The sequence below is a fragment of the Sabethes cyaneus genome, chromosome 3 (assembly GCF_943734655.1).
Source record: "Sabethes cyaneus chromosome 3, idSabCyanKW18_F2, whole genome shotgun sequence".
Classification (NCBI taxonomy): Eukaryota; Metazoa; Arthropoda; class Insecta; order Diptera; family Culicidae; genus Sabethes; species Sabethes cyaneus.
The window spans coordinates 199,633,121-199,656,908 of record NC_071355.1 but is presented as its reverse complement, the minus strand read 5'-3'; the positions used below and the strand labels follow the sequence as shown (position 1 = coordinate 199,656,908).

Here is a 23,788-nt window from a genome sequence, read left to right as displayed (position 1 = left end):
TTCTGCAATACGCAGTCCAGTGAATTCGTTTTGCTAATTATTTTGATCTATGCAATGTAGCGTTAATTTGAATTTAATTTGTAGTGCAACAATGTACTTAACCCCTCTAAGGTCTACATCATTTTTAGCACCGCAAAATTCACTAAAATGGCCATAACTTTTTTATCTTTCAATATTTTTTCACCAAATTTGGGAATTTTGCCGAAAATATTTTCTATTTTCATAATATCTATAGATAATGGCCATATGTCATATGGTCCCGAAGTTATTCCGGAGTTCCTTGGGGGACCGAGACATGGCTTTTTTAGATAAAGTTGCCAAATATTTAAAATTTGTTTGAAATCTGTTGATTTTTGTAAACATATCATCGACTGTGGACATATCAGTTACTTTGCTGCAGTTATGAACCATGGTGCGCGCCATCCAGATCCGGGGGGACACTATAAATCCGGAACCGGTTCCCGTAAAGGGACATTTCAGCATCAGTAAAGTATGTCGTGTCGCATATCAAAAAACATCAGCACTCGACAAAATAGCGATTGGCGATCATCTCATGTCTCTCAGAGGCCATATGGCCGATTCCAGGTCCCGGACAAGTTCCTCCGAAATTCGTTCCGTGCTTGAGCCAGAAAAGAAACCCTCCCCAGGCCCGGACCCGGTCATACGGCCTCTGAGAGACATGAGATGATCATCAATCGCTATTTTATCGAATGCAGATGTTTTTTGATATGCGACACGACATACTTTACTGATGCTGAAATGTCCCTTTACGGGAACCGGTTCCGGATTTATAGTGTCCCCCCGGATCTGGATGGCGCGCACCATGGTTCATAACTGCAGCAAAGTAACTGATATGTCCACAGTCGATGATATGTTTACAAAAATCAACAGATTTCAAACAAATTTTAAATATTTGGCAACTTTATCTAAAAAAGCCATGTCTCGGTCCCCCAAGGAACTCCGGAATAACTCCGGGACCATATGACATATGGCCATTATCTATAGGTATTATGAAAATAGAAAATATTTTCGGCAAAATTCCCAAATTTGGTGAAAAAATATTGAAAGATAAAAAAGTTATGGCCATTTTAGTGAATTTTGCGGTGCCAAAAATGATGTAGACCTTAGAGGGGTTAAACATATTCTCAAGTGTTTTCTGATTTTACTCTAATCGACATGATATTGTAATTTTCTTTTTATTTTATTAATAATTTATCTTCCCCGGTTTTTTTACGAGTTACTGCTTCTCACAGTTTATTTTGTTTTGTAGAATTTGTTTCATATTAGTATTAAGCAATTCCAGCTCAACTAGCCAAACGATTTGACTCGACTATTTTTGATTGGAATGAAATTTTCCTAACGTGTTGGATACCAAGCAAGAATTCATTTTCCACTAAACTTGTTTTTTTGCGTCAAGAGTAACTTTTCAAAAGGGCGTATTTAGATATGAGACTACTTTTTTTCAAAACATCATATCTTGAAAACTACACTCAAGTCGTTTTTTACGCGCAGGATACGTCCCGCGTAAATCAAAACCGCGTAAATTCCGAAAACCGCGTAAAAAAAACCGCGTAAATTCCGAAAACCGCGTAAAAAAAACTCGTAAAAAGTCAAAATTTTGCGTAAAAAAACTGTGGATTTCAACATTACGTTTTCGTCTATCGTCTATCGTTTCGTGCCATTTTTGTCTAATTTTTATATCACTTTGGTATTATTTTTCGGTTTTTGTTCTCTTTGTGTTATTTCAGTTTTTTCTCATGTTGTGTTTCGTGAATCATTTTGTGCCATTTTTGCATGATTTTTGAACCACTTACCGTCATTATTACATGCTTTTAGTGCCAGTTTTGTAGAAATTTTTTTCTTTTTTGTTAGTTTATGGGGTTCTTTTGGTGTAGGCATTTAGGCGTAGGTGGATTCTTGTATTATTAAAGCTTTATTATTGCATTACTTCGTGTATCATTTTGTCTCATTTTTGTATCGTGTATGCATCATTTTTCTCTTATTTTCGTATTGTATTGTATATTTTGGTGTTATTTTTCTGTACCATTTGACAATTCTATGTCAATTATTGCAATAGTAATTTGCTGTTAGTTTTATGTTTCTTTGTTTTTTGGTTTAATTATTGTTTTATTTTTGTATTGTTTCTCGCATTTCTCGTTGGTGCATCATCTTCAAGTTGTTTTTATACTATTTTTATAGTTTTTGAGGTCATTTCTGTTATTAATTTTTAATTTCGCTATAACTTTTGTTTTGCTCGTTTGTGCCTTTTTGTATTTCTTAATTTTTTTCCTTTATCGCGTTATTTTTGTGTTATGTTTTGCTTGTATCATTTTTGTATTATTTTTGTTTAGATTTACTGTTATTTTTGTCTTTTTTTTAAATATATTTTTGTATCACCAAGGCGTGGCTTTTTCTATATTGCTTTATTATTGAATTAAAATTTCTTGTGTGGTTCTGAGCCATTCTTGTCTCATTTTCATATCATTTTTGAATTATTTTTTTGCCATTTTCGTGGTATTTATAGTTGTTAATATTTTTTGTTATGTTTGTGCCTGTTTGTGGTTCTTTTTTGGGGCTTAATATTTGGGTTTGTTTTTTTTGTATTATTTATGTACCATTCTTTATTTTTGTGTATTTTGGAGTTTATTTTGTGTCTATTCATTTTCTTTTTTGATTTCTTATTTATTTTATTTTAAATATTGTCGCCATTTCTGCTTGATTTTGTTGTCATTATTATGTGGTTTTGCTGCCATTTTGCTTTTTTTGTTTGTTTATCTTTTTGGTTTCATTATCATTTTATTTTTGAATTGTTTCTCGCATCATTTCGTGTCATTTATGAATCGTATTTCAGTAATTTTTATGTAATTTTTTATTTTTTAGAGGTCATTTCCGTATAATTTTTGTCCGGTTTTTATTTCTGTTTTACCATCATCGCATTTACTTTTGTATTATTTCTTGTTTGTGCCATTTTTGTATTAATTTTGTTTAGTTTTACTATTATTTTTGTATCTCTTCTAGGCCACTTTTCCAAATATTTATGCACTGTTTTTATTTCTGTGTCAATTTATCACGATTTTAAGATGCTTCTATTTTACTTTTTTTTTGTTGCGGGATTTCAACCGCCGAACGGTCCTTTTATTTTTAATTGTGTTATTTCCGTTTTGTTTCTTCTATATCCATTATTATTGTTTTTATGATGCTATTTTTCTAACATTTTTCATTTTATGCTTTTTTGTACCCCTTTATTTCTTTTGTTGTATACATGTATTGTGTTATTTTTATATTATTTCTTGTATCATTTTGTATCATTTGTGTACTGTTTTTCCGTTCGTTTTGTATTATATAGTTGCTTTTTTGTACTAATTTTTTATTAGGCCATTACAAATATTTTATAAAGTTTTTGTCTTTCCGGTGTTCGGTTACTGAAGGGGGGGCGAAAAAAAAAACAAAGTGAATTTTTTAATCGAGCAAAAAAAAACATGGATTTTAAGAATTTTTATTTAAGGTTTAAACGTGAAAACCGAATCTATTCTTGCTTATAATATATACGTTATTATTTTCTATGCAAAAATATACGAAAAAAGACAAAAACGAAGGAAATTTTTTTTGGACGATTTTCGGAAATTCCATTGTTCGAATTTCCATTTCCGTTTCGTGCTAGAAGCGTTAATTCAACTCGGAGACTCATTTTTCGAGTTTTTCAGACTGTAAAGACCACAGACAATTGATTTTATAAAAAGAAATTTGACTCAAATCCTACAAATTACTTTTTTGCCCCCCGAGTTTTCAAACCAATTTCCAAGGGGGGGGGGGGGGGGGCAAAAACATTAAATATGACTTGCAATGGCCTTATTGTGTTAATTTTTGATTTTTTTGCGCCTTATTGTGGTCTTTTGTATTCTTATTATGTCGTTATTTTTATATTATTTGCTGTACTATTGTGTACCAATTTTCTGGCATTTTTGCAGCTTTTCGTGCTCCTTTTGTATACCATATCAATTCTGCATCAGTTTTTAGATAATTTTGTGTTATTTTCGCGTCCTTTTTGTGATTTTACTGTTTTATTATTTTATGTCAGTTTGTTTTGTAATGTTTGTGCCTTTTAAGGTACTTTTTGTGCGTTTACATTTGGTTTTGTTCCATTATTGCGTTAGCTTCGGGTTTTTAATGTTATTCGTGTATTAGTTTTCAATCATGTTGCTGTTAGTTTTGTGTAATTTAGGTACCATTTTCTCATTTTCGTAGCTCTTTTTGTGCCCTTGTATTTGTTTCTGTTGCATGACTGCGTTTTTTGCTGCAAATGTTATAAATTTGTGTATTATTTTTAAATCATTTTTCTGTTCTTTTTTATCATTATGGTGCCATCGCTGTGTTATTTTTGTCCCGTTTATTGCTGTGTCAATTGTATATCATTTATGTGTCAGTTTTTATTTTCGTGTATTTTTTGAATCAGTTCTGTATTATTTTTATGTTATTGTTATATTTTTTCGAGTTCTTTTTTTAATTATTTCTGTATAATTTTCTATTTCGGTATCAGTTTTGTATTGCATTGTGCCTTTTTGTATTTTTTGAACTATTTTCCTTTATCGAGATATTTCTGTATTATTACTTGCTTGTATCATTGTCGTATTATGTTTGTTCAGTTTTACTGTTATTGTTGTTACACTTTGATGCCATTTTTAGTAACACTTGTATTGCATTTCATTTCTGTGTCAGTTAAGTGTGATATTATGGTGCTTTTGAAGTCTTTTATTTTACTATTGCGTTATTCTGAGCTGCTTCTTATGTAATTTTTATATGTTTTTTGAACGTTTTTGAATGTGAATCTTAGTATGCTTATTTTTGTAGCAATTTTTAGTTTTGTGCCACTTTTATGCTTTTGTACTCCTTTGTTTCTTTGGTGTTGTGTAATTTTTGTATTATTTTGGAGCCTTTTTTATATCATTATTTCCTTTTCGTGTTTATTTTATTTTGATTTGTTGCGCCTGTTTGCTATTTTTTAATTTTCTTTTCATGTCGCTATTTGTATTATTTCGTGTATTGTTTTTTACCAATTTTGTATCATTTTCCTTGCTTGTTTTCGTATTGCCTATGTGTTCTTTTTTAAATTCTGATCAGTTGACTTTTGTTATTTTAGTTCCATTTTGGAGTTCTTTTTGTGTTTTTACTATTGCATTATTTTTGTGTCGGTTTATTTGTTGCTTTTGTGCTTTTTTGAAGTTGTTTCTTGTGCCTTTATAGTTGGTTTTGTTCAGGCTTCATTCTCGGTTTTGTGCTCAGTAGATGCTCATTTGACTACAGCGCCTCAACACAACAGAATTCGAAAAAGTAGAGTAAAGGGCGGTTGTAGAGCTAATTATTATCAACATTATTGTTGAAGAAAGTGTAATTCTATCTTTTGTATTTACGGCGCTATGGGGCTGCTACCCCGTTGGTAGCAAAAAGAGCACTCATTTGGCTACCAACGGGGTAGCAATCGCATAGCGCCGTAAATATAAAAGATAAAACCATACTTTCTTCAACAATAATGTAGATAACAATAAGCTCTATAATCGCCCTTTACACTACTTTTTCGAATTCTGTTTAGTTGAAGCGTTATAGTCAATTGAGCATCTGCTGAGCAAAAAACCGAGAATGAAGCCGGTTTGTTACATTATTGCAATATGTTTGAAGCATTTTATTGAAACATATGTGGGTTGTTTTTAAGTCATTATTCTGTTCATTTTTGTATCATTATCGTGCCATACTTGTGTTATTTATGCCCCGTTTATTTAATTATTGTGTCATTTGTATGTCACTTATGTGTCATTTTTTGAAACAGTTCTAGGTTATTTTATTTTGTCTGATGTTTCTTCCATGAGTGTTTCGATAGAATCCGTAGATTGAGGAAGATAACACTTATCCTTTTAAATCCACTATTTATTCAATATTTTGACAGATGTTGACAGATCTCTAATTCCCTCACTGATCTTTAAATTTCAACAATTTGTTCAGTATTATGAAAAAAATACTACCTGAAAAATTATTTTATTTTTCTAGATAGACTTAGAAAGTAGCTAATCGCCAGGTATATGTTTTAGTTAAAAGTATTAGTAAGGGTGACTCAGGCGGCACGTTCTACTCTTATAATGGATAAAGGCTGATGATGAGCAATCTGTACGTGAAACGGCTGATCGTGGCACCAGTACGATCGATTTTAGTGATCTGTCGGTTGCATCTGTCACACCCGCTCCCCGCCCTGCAAGGTGGTGGCTGTATTTGTCCGGCTTTCAACCAACAATAACTAATGCTGATGTCAGGAAAGTTGTCTCTCGCTGTCTCGATCTGCAGGAACAAGATACTTTTGATGTCACTCGTTTGGTGCCAAAAGGGATTGATTCTTCGAATTTGACGTTTGTTTCATACAAAATCGGACTGGACCCGCGTCTCAAACAATTAGCTATGAGTGCTTCTTCCTGGCCAACTGGACTGTTGTTCCGGGAATTTGTTGACATGCCAAAAAACCGATATGCTGGATCGACGGTAGTGATGAATCCACCCGAAGCCGTTTGAATAATTCAACGCAATTTCTTTTAACTAATGACGATCGGAATGCTTGCATTTCTGATATGCTGACTTCGTCTTCGCGTTCAGATGATTTTTCTGCTGTTGCTGTTTTGGACCCGGGACAATCTTTATCAGGCATTATGGAAGCCCCTGATCCCTCCGACACAGTCGTGCCCGTTGCAGAAATCCACCTTCGTCGTCGTCCCGGTCCTGTGTTCGGTAGTGGAGATGGGGTCTTCCAGCCTGTACTCTCAGGCAAGTATAATTGTGCACCAGAGCGATCGGTACCTGATGATTCCTTGCATTCCAGCATATCGAATCGTGGGTCAGCTTCTCTATCACATGGACTGCGGATCTATTATCACAACGTGCGCGGGCTGCGTACTAAAATCGACTCCTTCTTTTTGGCGGTATCTGAAAGAGACTACGATGTGATAGTACTTACTGAAACGTGGCTTGACGACCGTATTTATTCTACGCAACTATTTGGCGATCATTACACTGTGTTTCGAAACGACCGATCACGTTTGAATAGTCGAAAAACGCGTGGTGGAGGTGTACTAATTGCTGTTTCCATCAAATTAAATTGTCGCATCGATTCTGCTCCCATCTATGACACTCTCGAACAGCTATGGGTGATCATTGAAGCATCCGGTTCGGTTGTCAGTGTAGGTGTTATCTATCTGCCCCCCGACCGCAAATCCGACCTTCAGCTCATTCAGCAGCATGTCGATTCAATAGGATCTGTATTGTCGCATGTGGATCTTCGTACATTAGTGCTACTGTTCGGTGACTACAACCAATCTGGTTTGAACTGGTGTATTTCAGGCAGTGGTATGCCCTTTGTGAACACGCTATCTTCACAAATGCCTGTCTACTGTTGTGCGTTGTTAGATGGATTCAGCCTACATGGTCTGTCTCAAATCAACACGGTTCTGAATCGGGATGGTCGTTTGTTGGATTTCGTACTTGCAAATGAATTGGCAGTGCCAAATTGTAATATATCTATTGCGCATGAGCCGTTAGTCGAGTTAGAGGCTGTGCATCCTGCTATAACCGTGTCACTTGATCTACCATTACCAGTGATGTATGACCAGTTGTCACAAAATACAATTTTAAACTTTCGTCGGGCGGACTATAGAGAACTTAGCGCAGCATTTGCCGAGGTTAATTGGAATACTATTTTGGAAGCCTGCTCCAACGTCGACGATGCGGTGTGCTGTTTCAGTAGTGCTATTGAAAACATCACCAGTCGGATAGTCCCAGTATGCACACCACTGCGGAAGCCCGCATGGTCTAATGCACGTCTACGTAAGCTTAAGCGTATGCGAGCGGCCGCGCTGCGAAAATATTGTTGTTATCGCTCACCGTACTATAAAAATCAATTCAATATTGAAAGCAATCGGTATCGCAGCTATAATCGTTACTTGTATAATAGATATGTGAATCGTATTCAAAGCAGTCTTCGCATGCAACCTAAACAATTCTGGTCGTTTGTGAATACTAAACGAAAGGAAATCGGCTTACCCTCATCCATGTTTTTGGGTAATTGTGTTGCCAACAGCGAACGTGAAAAATGTGATCTTTTTGCTGTGCAGTTCAAACAAGCATTCAGTAATTGCATCGCATCTCCCGCACAAATTGAAGAAGCCAGAAACGTAGTACCACGTGATGTGTTTTCGTTTGATTTGCCACATATTGATATTGAACTCGTAAAAACCGCTTTATGCAAACTGAAAACTTCTTATGCACTTGGTCCGGATGGTATCCCTTCTGTTGTTCTGAAACAATGCAGTGACGTGCTTAGTTCTCCAATCGCGAAGCTGTTTAACATGTCGTTACAGCAACGCAAATTTCCTGATCGCTGGAAATTTTCCTATCTGTTTCCAGTACACAAAAAAGGCGACAAACGCGACATAACTAAATATCGAGGGATCACGTCCATGTGCGCATGCTCAAAATTGTTTGAAATCATCGTAAATGATGCTTTGTTCGCTTGTTGCAAAATCTATATTGACGCTGACCAGCACGGTTTTTACCCGAAAAGATCGGTGACCACAAATCTGATGCAGTTTGTTTCCCGCTGTCTGCAAAATCTGGATTCTTGTTTTCAAACCGATGCTATTTATTTGGATCTGAAAGCCGCTTTCGATCGAGTGGACCACGAAATACTACTCAGAAAAATGGAGCGACTGGGTGTATCTACGGATGCCGTATGCTGGTTCAAATCTTACCTGACAAACAGAAGCTTATGTGTGAAATTAGGAACTACTTTCTCCAGCTGCTTCTCCAATCTTTCTGGAGTTCCGCAAGGCAGCAACCTAGGCCCGCTGCTCTTTTTGATTTTCATAAATGATGTCACACTTCTGCTTCCACATGGTTGTCGACTATTTTACGCTGACGATACTAAAATTTTTAAAACTATTACGTGCCTGAATGACTGTGTGGAACTGCAGGAGTATTTGAACATGTTTGTGTGCTGGTGTGATGCAAACTGTTTAAAGCTAAGTATAGAGAAATGTAACGTAATGTCGTTTCACAGAAAACGAGCGCCTATTGAATATGACTATACTGTCTCTGGCCAACACCTTCTTCGCGTACAGTGTATTAAAGATTTGGGAGTGCTGTTGGATAATGGATTGACTTTCAAGAGCCACTACGACAGCATTATCTCCAGAGCCAACCGTCAACTTGGATTCATCTTCAAGATTGCAGATGAGTTCCGCGACCCACTTTGCCTCAAATCGCTTTACTGCTCACTTGTGCGATCAATCCTCGAAAATAATTCTGTGGTTTGGTGTCCATTTCATGCAAATTGGTCTCGCCGAATCGAAATGGTACAGAAAAAATTCGTCCGTTATGCTCTTCGTCATCTTCCGTGGCGGGACCCGCTAAACTTGCCGTCGTACGAAAACCGCTGCCGACTTCTTGGCATTCAAACATTGGAACTTAGACGACAAACCGCACAGGCGGTTTTTGCTGCCAAACTACTTACGAATCGCATTGACTGCCCGTCACTATTAGAGCAATTAGCCATATATGCTCCCGAACGACCGTTACGCCAGAGAAGCTTCTTTTATTTGGAACCGCGGAATCATTTATATGGAGCTCATGAACCTGTTCGAATTATGTGTCTTCGTTTTAATGAGGTGTTTGAGATGTTTGACTTCAATATGCCAATACATGTTTTTCGTGACCGTTTGCTTAATGTTAGGAATTAGTTTTAGAAATTAAGAATATTCATTAAGACAATTTATGGTCAGATGAATTTACAAACAACAATAAACAATAAACAATTTGTGCCTCTAAGTAAGCCTAAAAGTAACTTACGCTATGAACAAACCTGTGATTCAATTAAATATAGAGCATCATCTGCAAATCATCGTGTACGACTTCCAACTTTAAGCAAAAGGTGAGGCACGTGCCCCAGTGTGCTTCAACCTGGGCACGCCAGTGGGAATAGTGAACAGTTTGCTGACCGGAAAATTATGTATAGATTTATCATGTTAGTGTGCATCAAAATCACTTTCGTTCTAATTTTCAAATAAGTCAACAAATCAACCCACAATTTTTCCAAAATTCAATCAATAGTTCATAATCTATGATCGACGATCATAGAATGAACGCAAAATGGCACTTCCTTTCCGCTTAGATTGTGCAACCGAGCGAACGAGCAAGTATCCGGGAGAGGCACGAGGTGACAAACTAATGTTCCGGTCGCTGTTTTTGGCAGCGTTGCAGCATGTTATGCGATTCTTGAATAAACATGAGATATTCCGGAGCAAAATAAAAACTCAAACCACGCTTGCCTGGCCAGGCAGCCAGCTGCTGGTTGTCTGCTTCCGTATGCCGAACCAGACTGCAGACTGCAGACGATGACCGATGCAAGTGGACAGTGTTGCCATACACCGGTCTGGGTGGTGCCATGTTCGAATGCAGGAGACTGCATTGAATAATATTGGAGTTTTTTTGAAATTGCTGAAAATCAAAGCTTTCTTGGGTGTAGATGGCAACACAACTCCAGATATGGATTTCGGTTGATTTTGCACAGCCATTTACCGTCCCTCGATGCTGATAAATATGCAGCATAAAAGTTCAGCAGGAGGTAAATAAATTTCCCTATAAATTTGGACAGAGTGAATTTTATGTGTAGTTTTTCGGCTGCAATTTTGACAAACAACAACATTTCTTTTCATTTCAATGACCATAGTGAAATTAAGCATAAATAACAGCGCAGAAAAATGCTAAACAAATAACGCGTATTTCAAAACTGGTGGTTACCCGAGAGCCAGCTTGATGGTATTAAGCAGGAGTCAATGATAATACACTCGTGCTGTTTCGTGCTATAGAGAAGAGCCAGAAGCAACCTCACCCAGTTTTCCTCCGTATTTTTTTTTTCTCGCTAGACTGTGACTTCGTCCTGATTCACGCCTGTATATCGTAGCGTTAAAATAGAGATTGAATAGCAGCAAACCGGTCGCTGGCTCGCCAGGAGCCACCGGCAATGTGAAGGAAATGTGAAAATCACCATCACTGCCGGAAAAGCACTCCTAGCTCCGCCTCCTGACCTACTGGGGCTGTCTTTTAGAATCTTGCTAAGATTTACTATTCTATATGACGGCTGATAGAAGTTCCTGTGTGTGGATGGGTGGGGGGTAACGGAAGTGGTGTGGGTGGTAAGCCAGTGCTCGACGGAACGACTAAAGAAGAAAAAAACAAACATCGTTTTAATGGATCGACGCTCAGCCAGCCAAGTTAAGAACGCCTTTTGCTGGTCAAATTCGGCGCAACGTTTTAATGGATTTTTGCTGACCGGAAAGTAGTGAGACGAGTCAGTGAGCGATGGTGGAGAAGCAAAATCGCACAACGTGTCGGATTTAGTCTGCACAGCACGATACCTTGGCAGCTGCGCTGCTTCGAGGATTTATATTTTCGTTATATCGACACGCTTAATTGGAACTGAAGAACAGAAGATGGAAAACTGCAATAAGGATCAACAATTTGGTTTGTCTCAAATTTAACGTAATTTTCGTTTCGTTCCAAATATATCATGTTACAAATATTTGCAAAGCATATGAGGAGCTTTTGATTATTCATTATAATGACGGAAGTTATGTTGCCTGACGACGGTTAACCTTATTCACTGGCTCTAGTTTATTTTCCATTGCTTTATGCTCAATCTCCCAACAAAATTATAACTTGAGCGCAAAAAATGAGGTATAAACTTCAACTCCCGTTATGTTTTTTTTCTTTTTCTCTAAGCATCACGGGAAGCGCAACACCTATTTGGATGCTCTCCTCCTCCGATTATGGTAGTCGAGAGGTGTGAAAAAGAACAGCTCAGCTCCTTGAGATTTGAACCAACCAGCGCAACGCCTTCGATCATTGTTGTGCCAGATTCGAGGTCAAAAATCGATTGATTACCACTCTGTTTACTAGCAGTAGTCATGCGGGCATGCCGGAGGGGTCGCATCGTGTCGGTCGTTTCGTCGTTTACTGCAAACTAGGAAATCAGTATAATTGATGACTGCCGGTGCTCCGGGAGTCATTGAATGAACGAGCTCATTCGAATGATACCGAGTAACGAGTTGATAGTCGAAATTAAGACATAGCCTGAGGGTGTAAAATATTGGACTATTATTTTATTTACTGTTGCAACGTGCCAAGGTAAATATTTGGATTAAGAAGTAATCGAAGTGAGGAGATCCATTAAATCGTACACGAGAGAACGGTTGTAAAGGCTACTTAAGAGTGCAATCGCTTCTGCTGTCGTCGTTATTTAGTGTGTCTTTTTAAATTGGTTTTTGCGCTATAGCTCTTTTCCTCGAGATTTTCGTCACGAAAATAAATAACACTAAATTGTGCATGTGGTCATCGTATATTATGTTTGAATGGTCTTCATTTAATTTTAATCTTTACCTAATTTAATATACTTCTTGGCTACTTTATTATTGTCTTCAAATGGAAATCAAAAGGAAAAGGTTTAATATTTCCTCATTTACAGATTCTACAAAGACGCTCAACAAAGCAATTATATTTAAATGTTTAATTAACTGTGTGGACTTTATTAATTTATTTTATTACGTAAAAAGTGAATTGCTGATATACTAGTGTTTTGGTTCTAAATTATCAATATTTTATCGTTCGATGCATCATCACTTTGAACTAGTTTCAGTTTTGCTAACTCACTCAATTTAATTTTGTTATGTTACTCCTTCTATATGTTCTGGAGATATGTTTGAATGTTTGAAACATATGGCGAATTGATACAATACATCTTAATTGCAAAAGTAGTGCTAATGCCATTGAGTTAAATCCAAACGGTCAGCGATCGTATTCGAATTAAGTACACTCCGATTCACCTTTCTAACGTCACTTTTATTTCTGAGTCGATTCTGTCCCAATCACTACTTTTTCACATTCCTTTTGGATCATATTCTTTCAAGACTGGTTCGTATGCTGCTAAGAGCGCAACTGAGTCGGTACAGTGCTGGACAGTGATGCCAGATCCACAGATTTGGAAAGCTTGCAGGGACGTACGGCTCAAGTGGTCGTTTCTAAAGATTTTCATAAACCTTACGCCACATCCAGTGAATAATAAAACTCTTCACCATTATATGCGTTGATAGCATGATAGTTTCTCCCAGTTAGCTTGTGTACGATGCTGGTGTAATAAGCCAGGCGTCGTATGTTCGAATCTCGGCTGGACGGTGCTATGAGAGTCAGTAGGATAGTTGCACGAGTCCCGTAATTGTACTGTATGTTAATACACGGCTGCGAAGCCTGTCAATAAAGAAGGGCAATGTATTCACTATCCGGTTCTTGCTCTCTGGCGATAGTATGTCAACATACTAGGAACACTGGGAACATGTAACATGGAACAGGAACATGAGGAAAATACTAAATATTTCCGTTTCTACTTCTTTGCGCATTTTGACAGTTTCAAATATGATTTCTGTAGTGCGATGTAAAACTGTAAAATTCTTCACTGCTGTCGTTCTTTATAAATAAGTCACTGAAATCTTTGTCCTAATGTTGCATTCATTAGATTTACTTATGTTGCACCATAATTAAAGACTGTTCAACATTTAAGCCTTCAGAACCCAAGTAACAATTCAAAGCCGCTTGGTTTTACTTGAATTTTATAAAGGTTTTATCGCGGTATGAATCATAACCATTGGATTTATTGTGGTATTGCGCAATACCAAGAGGATACGAGTGCAAACACACTTATAGCTAGCTAGAAAACCATAATAAAACTGTTAATAAAGCGAATTTATTGTGGTTGCTTATATTACCACAATAAAGCTTGTTGGCTGCACCACGTCTCCTATAAAATTACCATAAGTGTGGCGTAGCAACGCAAAATGGCGCACCAATCAAAATTGATCTTATCGCGGTTACTTGTCAAACCACAATAAATCTGTTAGCTTTATAGAGCTATTAAAATGGTAACACTCTAACCAAACAGTTTTTTTGCTGCTACTATGAAGAATACCAAAGTTCAACACCAAAATCATTTTTTTATGCGAAGCCATATTGCCATATTTTAGTATTTTGTTTAGCTCGAAAACAACGATTCATCAAAGCAAAGTGTTTTGCAGAAAGAAGGTCATTATCAATCGGTTTTCCTGTCATAGGAAGCAACTGAAATGATTTTGCTAGAAATTGAGATTGATTTACTGAATATTTTCAGTTTGTTAAAACAACCAGTTTTCGAAAATTGCTAAATTTCAGTGGCGCGCTGATTTTATCGACCTATCATATCAAAATGCACGATGAAATTAAATGCGCACATAGTGCAAACCAACGATATTGCTTAAAATTGAATAAATATTCTATGGGATATTTTATTCTGGTTGCTATATACCAAATCGTTCAGAATGATCTGTCAGTAAAACTAAAGCTTTTCTGCTCACGAATATATTTTCAAGTTGACAAACCTAGCGAACTTATCTGGCGTTTGCTAGAAAAGCGAAAAGCGAAAAACAAAAAGCGAAAAGCGAAAAGCTTTTTTAAATTATGGCGATGGCTGTCAAGCAGCGAGAGCTTAATCGGTTTTATTGCTGCTTTTAGCAGAGCGTGATACGTCTACTTGAGTTTATAACGTGATTTTTATAGCGGTTATGAAAACATTCTGAGGAGTGGGCCACTTGGTCAGAAAGCAGTTTTATAGCGGTCATCAGAAAGTTCTGGTGGAGCTCTTAGTTTTATTAGCGGTTTTATGAAATTGGTCATGAAAACCGCTATACGAACGTAATAAAACTTGGAATTGTTACTTGGGAAAACACAACAGAAGTCGTCGAATAGATGAATGAAACACGAACCGAAGAAAAGAAAACGAAGGTACGACAGAAATGCTATGAAAAAATAACGAAAAAGTAATCTTTTAATAACAAAAACACGACCAAAATACGATGGAAATAACTTGAAAATAAAATGAAAAGACGTCTACATAACGAGTAAAAAAACAAACAAATATAAACAATTAAAAGACGTTTGAAAAGCGTCAAAAAGGCGATAAAATTTACAGAAACATGACGAATATCCGACAGAAAGATAACAAAAGACTGACGAAAAGGCAGTAAAAATCTACTGTTTGACTTGACAATAAACAGGACGGTGATAAAATGGAAAAAAAAACGACGAAAAGACCACACAAAAATGGAAGAAGAACCGACGAAACGACAAAAGACGATTAAACGATAACTAAAAACGAAAAAAAAAAACAAAATAGCGACGAAAATATGACAAAACAGCAACAAAACACACGACGAAGACAGCAAAAAGCCGCCGGAAAAAGCGACAAATGGAGGTTAAAATACGACAAACAGACGACGAAAATATGCCGGAAGGAAGCAAAAAGATTAAGAAAATGACAAAAATTCGAGAGAGAGAGAGAGAGAGAGAGAGAGAGAGAGAGAGAGAGAGAGAGAGAGAAGGACAACGAATGTGAGGAAAAACGACAAACAGTTGACTAAAGACGGGGAAATGGCGTAAAAGAGACAGCATTAAAATGACAGAAAAACAATAAAAAAAGAGGCACCGGATAGACGATGGAAAGATGATGAAATAAAGTACGAAGAAAAGACAACCAAGAAACAGTAAAAGGATGGCGTAAAAACGACGAAAATACTATGAGAGGATTACGAGAAAGTGACCTTTTAATGATAATTAAGAAACGACGAACAGACAACGAAAATAAGATGAAAAGAAGGCGAAAAGAATATGTAAAGACGTTAAAAATACGACAGAGAGATGAAAGACGACGAATGTGAAGAAAAAGACAAAGACACGATAAAAGACAGTGAAAACGCATCGATAAGACAGCAATAAAATGACGAGAAGACAGCAAATAGACGATAAATAGTGGATGATGATGATGGTCCCACCTCATGCCCCTACAACGGTTTGAGCGAGGCGATTTATCTATTAAGATATTTATGTAATAACAATGTAGCCAGGTGTAAGAGCAAATAACGAACTGGCTTCTAATACAAACATATCAAACTTTCAAGTGAATATCACAATTTCAAACAATGTCCAAGCCTCTTCCAAAACTGGTATCTGGTTCATGTAAAAAGTACAAAGAACAGACAATGAAGAGACGGAAAAAGAATGGCGAATAAACGGCGAAAATGTGATCATAAGATAATGAAAAAGTGGCCTTTTGATGGTGAAAACACGACGAAAAGTTAATAAAAAGACGCCAAAACCATGATGGAAATAATATGAAAATACAATGAAAAGATGCTAAAACTATAACTACAAAAACATGCAGACGCGACCAAAGAACGTTTAAAAAGCGTCAACTAGGCGACAAAACTTGTTAAAAACAATGAATATATGACAAAAAGATGACGAAAGACCGGACGGAAACGACAATGAAAAAAACCTCGAATCGACGGCAAAAACGGTTGCAGGAAGATAAAAAACGAAGAAAAAACGGCAAAACGCCACCGAAAAGAGGAACAAAAATGTCAAAAACAGAAATAAAAAGCGACGAATAGACGACGAAAATACGAAACATGATAAATCGTCAAAAATACGACAGCGAGATGAGAAAACGACGAATACGAAGAAAAAAAACAAAAGGCGTTGTGAAGTCAACAATAAAATGACGAAAAGACAACGAAAAGAACGACAAAATTGCTGACGATAAAAAAACTCGAAGAAGAGACGTCGAAAAGGCGACGGAAAGATGGTGAAATAAAGTACGAAGAAAAGAAAACGAAGAGACGGCGAAAATATAGCATAAAGACGACGAAAATGCGATACACCCTTTTATCGGAAAAATGATCTTTTGATGGAGAAAATACGATGAAAAGTTGATGAAAAAAACACCAAAAATATGATGGAAATAACATGAAAGTCGTCTTTTCGACGACAAAATACGACAAAAAACGGCTGAAAAATGCTTAAAACGCCTCAAAAAGGCGACAAAACTGGCAAAAAACGACGAATGTACGACAGAAAGATGCCAAAAAGGCAGTAAAAAAATCAATATTTTTTGTCTTGATAATATACGGGATGGCGCTAAAATGGCAAAAAGTGACGAAAAGACAACAAAAAACAGCAAAACGATGGCAAACGACGACTGAACGATGACCAAAAACGAAGAAAAATGACAAAGTGATGATGAAAAGACAACAAAACAGTATCGAAAAACACTACAAAAATGGCAAAAAGTCACCGAAAAGAGCGACGAAAAGGGGCAAAAGACTAAGGAAAAACGACCAAAATACGAAAAAGAGATGAAAAGACGACAAATGTGAAGTAAAATGACAATGATAAGGGAAAAGACGGTGAAAAGGCGTTAAGAAGACAACAATAAAATGACAGAAAAACGTCAAAAACAAACAATTAGACGAAAAAGAGGCGGCGAAAAGATGATGAAATAAAGCGCGAAGAAAAGACAACGAAAAGGCGGCGAAAGCATGGCGTAAAATGATGCAAAGGCGATGAAAGGCCAACGAAAAAGTGAACTTTTGAGGAAAATGAAAAGTCGACGAATAGACGATAAAAATATGACAAAAATAACATAAAAATATAAGGAAAAGACGCCAAAATAACGACAAAAACATGCAAAAAACGATCAAAACGCGTTTTAAAAACGTCAACAATGCGACGAAACATGCTTAAAAACGACGAATATACGTCAAAAAGATGACAAAAAACGTCCAAAAGACGTTTAAAAAGCGACAAGGAGGCGACAAAACATGACGAACGACAAATAGAGGCAAAAAAATGACGAACGACAAATAGAAGACGAAAGAACGAAAGGAAGTCGAAGACAACAACGAAAGAAAAAAACAAAAGACGACAAAAGACTGTTGCAAAGCAAAAAATGACAAAATGACAACGAAAAGACGACAAAACAGTAACACAAAAGCAGACAAAAACGGCAAAAGCAAAAAAGAGAGCAACGAAAAGAGCGACCGAACAGAAATTAAGAAACGGCGAACAGATGACGGAAATACGATGAAAAGATGGCGGAAAGAATATGAAGAGACGTCAAAAATACGACAGTGAGATGAAAGACAACGAATATGAAAAAAAAGACAAAGAAATGACAGAAGACGGTGAAAAGGGGTCGGAAAGGCAGCAAGAAATTGAAGAAAAGCCGACAAAAGAATGATGAAAAGACAGCAAGTAGACGGCAAAAAAAGACAAAGAAGAGGCGATGTAAGGACGGCGGAAAGATGATGAAAGAGTGATGCCGAGTAGGCGAAGAGATGATGAAAAAAACGAAAGTTGACAAAAATACGATAAATATACGCCGAAACAACGCAAAAAAGCGACAAAAATGGCAAAAAAGACAATACAAACTGTAAATGACGACAATAAGATATCATCAGAAGTATCCAAAATCGTCACAAAAGACGTAAAAAGGCAAATAATACATTGTATTTTGGCCAAAAAGGCAGATTTTAAAAAGAACGAACAACGACTAACAGACGTCAAAATGACAACAACAACAAGGAAAGAAGAAGACAGCAAAATGCGACAGAGTACACATAACAAAAACAGACGAAAAGTTGAAACACCAAACAACGATAAAAAAGGATGAAAGGAGGAACAACAAAGACAAAATGCGAATTATGAAAGATCAATGACAAAATCAAGAGTGAGCGTTATTTAATAATTTAAGTCAAATCTCAAATGAAGCATGAACTGGTTTGATTAAAAAAAGCATTAATTTCCATCAAATGCAATCAAGTACTACAATATCACAGTGATCACATGTCTAGGCGGAATAAAGCGAGGTTCATCAGTGTAAAAAAACTCTAGTATACTTGAAAATAGTACACATCGAATTTAATTTGCACCTTTTAGAAAAACTAATAAACACTTAATATTAACAAAGATTCAAACGAAGCGCAATAAATTGTCAAAACTAAGCTTTCATTTAAACTAAAATTTAATAAAATTTTACTTCTTTCTAAGTTTTAAGTTGAAATTAAAATCCTTTCCTTGGCGTTGTTTATTTTTATTATTTTAGCAATTTATAAATTTAGTTGAAGATGGAAATTTATAATATTTGTAGTGAAATTTTTTCGAAGTTTTACAGAGAAGTTCTTCTCACCACCAATTTGGGTTTGTATCATACAATTACAATGCGGTTTTTATCAGTTAAACCATATTTCGCCAAATAATAAACTGTGTGTTAAAATAAAAAGCAATACATCCTGATAACAGTCATGCTTTGTACAGCCGAGCATACAGTAAGTAAGTAGTTCGTTCACTGTTTCACCGAGCCATGCGAGCATTATGGAATTAACACCTGCTGCTAGCCTTACTCTTTGCGAGCTGTTGATGCACCCGACACATGGGCTTGAAAAGGTTTCCAGTACCTGTGCAATGCAGCTCCGACTCGTACGCCTCCTAGGCACATGCACATGCATAGCAGCAGGTCCGTCTGCTTGATTCCTTAGTTGGATATAAATTTCAATTATCCTGTCCTGTGCGGTGGCGGGTAATGCCACCCACATTAACAAGCATGGAGCGTAGCGAGAGGTGTTTGCTCGCTAAAGAGGATAACTTCTGATGGCTAGAGTCACCGTGTTTGGTGTGTGGGTGTGCAGTGGATTGTGCGGTAGACGAGCGGTACCGGATAATTACATGCAGGTTATGTGTCTAGTAGATGCACTATTTTCAGGCTAAAAGTACGCTTCGCTGCGGAAGATCCTGTTGTGTGTGTTGGCTGCACCGACCTAGCCGAAAGGATTATGCACGGTCAGCTGAAGCAAAAGAGTGGTGAAAGGACATGGGGAAGGGGAAACTTTAAAAGCAGCTGAATAATGGACGGGCTGTAATGAGCGTAATTTTAGTCCCTGACGGCAATAATTTACCACGACGAAATGTGGTGAGTTTTGCCGCGAAGGTGTTTAGAATCCAACCAAGACAAACTGAAGCTTAATTTGAAAAAGTACCTTCCTTTTAGGAGTGAGTCATTCATTCTGTGTTCTATTTTTTATCTTTCGTTTTACCGTGAATGTTACTTCAACTCTGTTCCTGTTTCGTTGAAGTATTCAAGGTAAACTTTCAATTAACATTGACGAGGGAGCCCCGGAAAAAACTTGAAAAAAGGCTACATTAACATTGCCTATTCGACCTACAATGCTGAAAGCCTGATATAGATAAATAAATTACACGCTGTACCAATTAGACGCGATTGAGGCATTAAAACCATCTTCGTTTTTTTTTTGCCTGAACTTGCCGCGCTGATGCCAATCGATGGGCAATGGCAATGGTACCAGGCAGGCAGGAGTAGCGCGGCGGCGGTTTGTTTCTGTTTTCGCTTAGCTATTGGCGCTACAAATTTCCCCAGCCAGCTATCTTTTTGTTCGGTTGCCCTTTTAGGTAACGGTGAGGTGCGCGCTCGTTGCTTGCAAAAAGCTTTCTACATCAGGCCGGCTACGACTACGACTGAGGCTACGGCTGGGCTGCGGGAAAGCAGCGAGCGGAAAGCGAAACAAAAAAAAATGCGCTCATTTTTTTCATCATCCAGTTACCAGTTTGTTTGTAGCCGGCTTTTTTTTTGTTTTCTGTACATTTTGAGGTTTTGTCGATCCGTGCTAGGAATCACCCACATATATCATGTTTCCAGCTGGCACCATCACCCAGCCGAACCCCCCCCCACTCGATGTTATAGTTTTAATTATTGCATTTCAGATGGTGGTTTTGTGGAGGGATTTAACTGTCACGTCAAATAATTTCTGCTTTGTGAAGATGGGCCTTTTTTCGTTTTTAATGAATGAAAAGAAATCGGAGGAGAGAGAGAGAGATGACTGTCAGCAACTACGTTAAGTTTTGCTCAAGAATCACAACACAATCTGATCGGTGCCTCTTAAAGAAAGGCTTGAAACATTTGTCGTGTGTTGTGTGATAATTTTCTATTTCGTTAAAAAATATGATTTTACTCGAAAGACTCTAAATAGTAAGGCAGCATTGAAATAAAAATAAATTTCGTGGTTGCAGCCTGCAAATTAGATCTGATTGAAACACGTTGAACGAGTTTTGAATTTATTACAAGCAACTTTATTGAAGACAGAAGAGCTATATCTCTAATACTTTTTGAGATACGATACATTTAAATATGTAACGAGTCAAGTAACAATTTAGTATAGTATTCCTGAAGTAATCAAGTCTGTAGATTCTATAAAAAACAAGTTATGAGCTAGTTTCATTTGAAAATAGGTAAAATTGAAACCGATTTTACAGTGTACTAGCTGATTGCCCGATCTCACCCGGGGCCCCTTGTCACTCAGTCACTTGTACATCTGTTTTTGTAACGAAAACTCTCATAATGCAAGAAACAAAACCCTTTTTGCATTTGAATATATCTACTCCCTTTGTCAGTTCCTCTCACGTTGTCCCCCAACCAGTTGTAAATCTGTCTTCTTCTTGGTAATCCCTATAAATCGACACAAAGCCTTTTTTACGTTTCTGAACCTCCCATATTTTAATGGCCACCCTATTCCCCCTTTCAGAAATAAAACAACTTTTACAACTGCTATCGTTCCAAGTGCAAGAGAAACGCACCCATTTATTCATTTGAACCTTTCTCTCCCCTTGAAAGAGACCGTCTTCCTCTTTTGTCAACCCCCTGGTGCTGATTTTTTTGTGTCAAAACAGATGTGTTTGACAAACGACGTTTAATGAAGAACAGTCCAGAAGCTCCAGAGCTATGGCGGAACATACATTCATACTCACGTTTCCCGTCCCCCTACATGTCGGTTCCCTCCCAGTTAGGTCCCCCTTCTGTCACGTAGCTAATTATGCATCGGCATGCTCAATAAAAATCACTATAATGGAAACGAAACAAAGGTTTATTTACCATATATTCCACTTCGGTGGAGTCTCCCTCTTTTCTTAAAGTCAGTTGCACAACTGCAATCGATTTAAATGCCAGAGAAACGCAACCCCTGTTAGTTATTTAGATCTCTTCCCCCCTTGTTAGACATTCCCCCCTTTTGTCAACTTCCCAGTGCTGATTCGCTAATGTCAAGGAACATTTGTGCATAGTTTGACGCTCCCCCTGTTATAAACCCCCACCTCCGTCCTCTTCTTGTCAACCCTTCAGTGCTGATTCCCTTATGTCAAGGAACATGTATGCAAGTTTGGTGAAGAAACGTCCAGGCATTTCGGAGTTATGGACCTTCCCCCTGGTTATGGACCCCCTTACTTATTACCCTCACAGTGCTGATTCTCTTATATCAAGGAACATGTGTGCCAGTTTGGTGGAGATCGGTCAAGGCGTTCTGAAGTTATGGTGGAACATACAAACATACATACAAACATACTCACGCTCACTTTTATAGACAGGGTGTTAGGTAGCTTAGTGCAAATATTTCAGGGGGTGATAAAGGACCATATTTGATGAAAAAAAACTTTCTACACATATGGCCAAATCTCAATCATTACAGAGTTAAAGAACATTTTTAGTTTTCGGTTCTGTTTGCCCTAAAATCGCTCTAGTACAAAAACTACAAGGTATACAGCCCTAAGGGTTGTACGAAAAGGTGACGTAGAACTATATCAGATCATTAGATCAAGGACTAATGTAAACTGCATTTCTGGCACATGTATGTTTATAAGAATCTGTTAGTACCATTGTTTAAATGCATTTTTAAAAGAATAGAGCGAAATATTCAAATTCAATTCTTTATTGAATGCAATGGTCGATTTGAAAATACGTGGACAGGGGTTCGTAAGTACAAGGCCTGCAACCAATGAGACAAGATTTCTTTTAAAAAGCACTTGTTTGCATCATAAAGGTTGAAATAGTAATGAATGACCAGCCTATAGATTATTTTATTGTATATGATTATGCGTAGCGTGGCATGTTTCATTAATCTTACTTTAATTTCCTTGTGGCCTTTAAAAGGGTCATTGGTTACAAATAACATTAAAGCCAAAGTACGTTCATCGCAAATATGACATGTCATTCGAATGGCCTTCTCTTTTGACATGAATGGCAACAGGAACGTAAGTTAAGGACGTCGATTCACTGTCTTTTGCTCCGAGAAAATTTTACTAGTTTACTTTCACAGCTCACCGCTTGTTACATAGCAGAAACTATGGTTCATATGCAAAAATTTCTGTTTTATTTGTATGAGAGTCCTTATTTTCAAACCATCATAAAATAAATTCATGCCTACAATAACACCCACGTGCCAAATTTGACTCCATTTGCTTGATTAGTTTTCGATTTATGAAGAAATTTGTGTTTCATTTGTATGGGATCCCCCACTCTTAGAAGAAGAAGGGGTCTCAATACACCACAGAAAAAAGTCTTACCTCCAAAAACCTCCCACATGTCAAATTTGGTTCCTTTTGCTTGATTAGTTCTCGAGTTATGAGGAAATTTGTATATAATTTGTATGGAAGCTCCCCTCTTATAGAGCCATCTTCACCATAGAAAAAATTCTTGCCTTCTGAAATCACCACATGCCAAATTTGGTGCCATTTGCTCGATTAGTTCTAGAGTTATGAGGAAATTTGTATTTCATTTGCATGGGAGCCCCGTCTTAGAAAGGGAAACGGTCTCAGTACACTATAGAAAAAATTCCTGCCTTCTGAAACCTCCACATGCCAAATTTGGTTCAATTTGCTTGATTAGTTCACGAGTTTTGAAGTTTTGAGGAAATTTGTCTTTCATTTGTATAGGAGCCCCCTCTTACGCTCTCCTTAAAGTTGCTCTCTAGCCCCCATAAAATTGCTGATCATTTTATCTATC

General features: G+C 37.1%; 1 protein-coding gene across 2 annotated transcripts in view; it reads right to left on the bottom strand.

Annotated features, from left to right (window-relative positions):
• The window catches only part of LOC128741926 (rab3 GTPase-activating protein catalytic subunit), a 399,345-nt gene that overhangs the window by 72,399 nt on the left and 303,158 nt on the right, over positions 1–23,788 (bottom strand). The gene's annotated exons all lie outside the window — the stretch shown is intronic.